Below are 1,762 nucleotides of genomic sequence, written 5' to 3'. Positions count from 1 at the left end.
TCTCTGTCTCTCTCTCTCTTGCAATATTATTCGTCGCACACGCACGCACGCACGCACGCACGCACGCACACACACACACACACACACACACACACACACACACACACACACACTCTCTCTCTCTCTCTCTCTCTCTCTCTCTCTCTCTCTCTCTCTCTCTCTCTCTCTCTCTCTCTCTCTCTCTCTCTCTCCGTGTGAATAGAGTATCCAGAATTTTATTGTGATGTGGAAATGTTATTTTAGCATTCTCTAAATACGGTGTGAATGGTTCTGTTTTTCTGAACACTGTAAATGCTGTAAAAGTTGTGGAGCAGCGCATATAAATAGTATTGTAATCCGGTGATTGGTCAGTGTAATCGCAGAGCGCACAGTGATTGGTTCCTGTAATAGCAGAGTAGATAGTGATTGGTCTGTGTAATCGTAAAGTGCGTGGTGATTGGTCCGTGTAATTGCAGCGCGCACCCTGATTGGTAAGTGCACAGAAATCCGCGAGGAATATTGTTGGCTCAGTTGACGCGTAAAGATTTTTGTCGGCGACCAGAAAGTTTTACCTTCTGTCATGGTGCACGAAGAATGTTGCCTTCAAGTTCCATCTTCGTCTGTTACGACAACGATGGTCTTGTGTAATGACGTCAAGCGTTACCGGCGTGTGATTACGTCATCAGTGTGTGCGTACTCTCTACCGGTACGTACTTGTTAAGGATCAAATTGTGTGGTGTGGTGGTGACGCGGTCCACCCGTTGCTATGACGTCATGTCCACGTGCGTGTCTCGCTATTACTCACGGCATCTGCCACGCCTCTCCTCGCGCTCCTTGGCGGAATCGTCTCTGGTAGCGGTGGTGGGGGCGTTGTTGATGGTACCTTCATTTATGTCGTGTGCGTGCGGGCGTGTGCGCGTGCATGTGTTTCAATTTCGTGTGGTGCTAAAAATTTGTATATATATATTTAAATATATATATATTTATATATATATATATTATATCAGCGGAAAGTCTTGTGTAAAAGGTCATTGTTTTCAACACAGTATAAAGAGAAAACATTTGCTATTGACATCTACAGACTGTCTTATTTCTACAAATAGGTATATCATGAAATCATGAAATCTAAGCTCCAAAATCTAACGTGCCAGGTAACAGTCACCGACGCTAGCAGGTCTTGCATGTCGACTCCAGAAAACCTCGACGTAACTTCCAAACGAAATCGCGCAGGTACCGCAGTTATTGGTATATAGTTAGCTGCTGTCCTTTACTCCTCAGTACCACGAGAAGTTTATATTACCTGCCTTACGTCTATCCCGATGCATTATAAACAATTCTAGCGACCCTACTGTTCATGCTGCACACAACGCGGTTCACTGTAAATTGATGATGTAGAGTATTTCGTAGTATTTTGCACCAAAATTTCTACATTGCTATATAACTATGGTATCGAGATGTATATTGAATATAAAAGAGCTTTTAACATGATTGTTGTACTGCGTTATATAGATTTAAAAAGGATGTAAAGAAATAAATCTTTGAAGGGTTTACACAACAACTTGAATACTTCTGTGGTATGTATGTAATCATATGGAATCGTTAGTTGTATTGGCAGATACTGGGTGAGGACGTAAGTGATGTTGGCAAGTATTGGGTGGGATCGTTAACGATACTGGCAAGTATTGGGTGGGATCGTTAACGATACTGGCAAGTATTGGGTGGGATCGTTAGCGATACTGGCAAGTATTGGGTGGGATCGTTAGCGATACTGGCAAGTATTGGG

The sequence above is a fragment of the Priapulus caudatus genome, unplaced genomic scaffold, assembly GCF_000485595.1.
Source record: "Priapulus caudatus unplaced genomic scaffold, Priapulus_caudatus-5.0.1 Scaffold620, whole genome shotgun sequence".
NCBI classification, from domain to species: Eukaryota; Metazoa; Priapulida; class Priapulimorpha; order Priapulimorphida; family Priapulidae; genus Priapulus; species Priapulus caudatus.
This window is presented reverse-complemented; position numbering follows the sequence as displayed.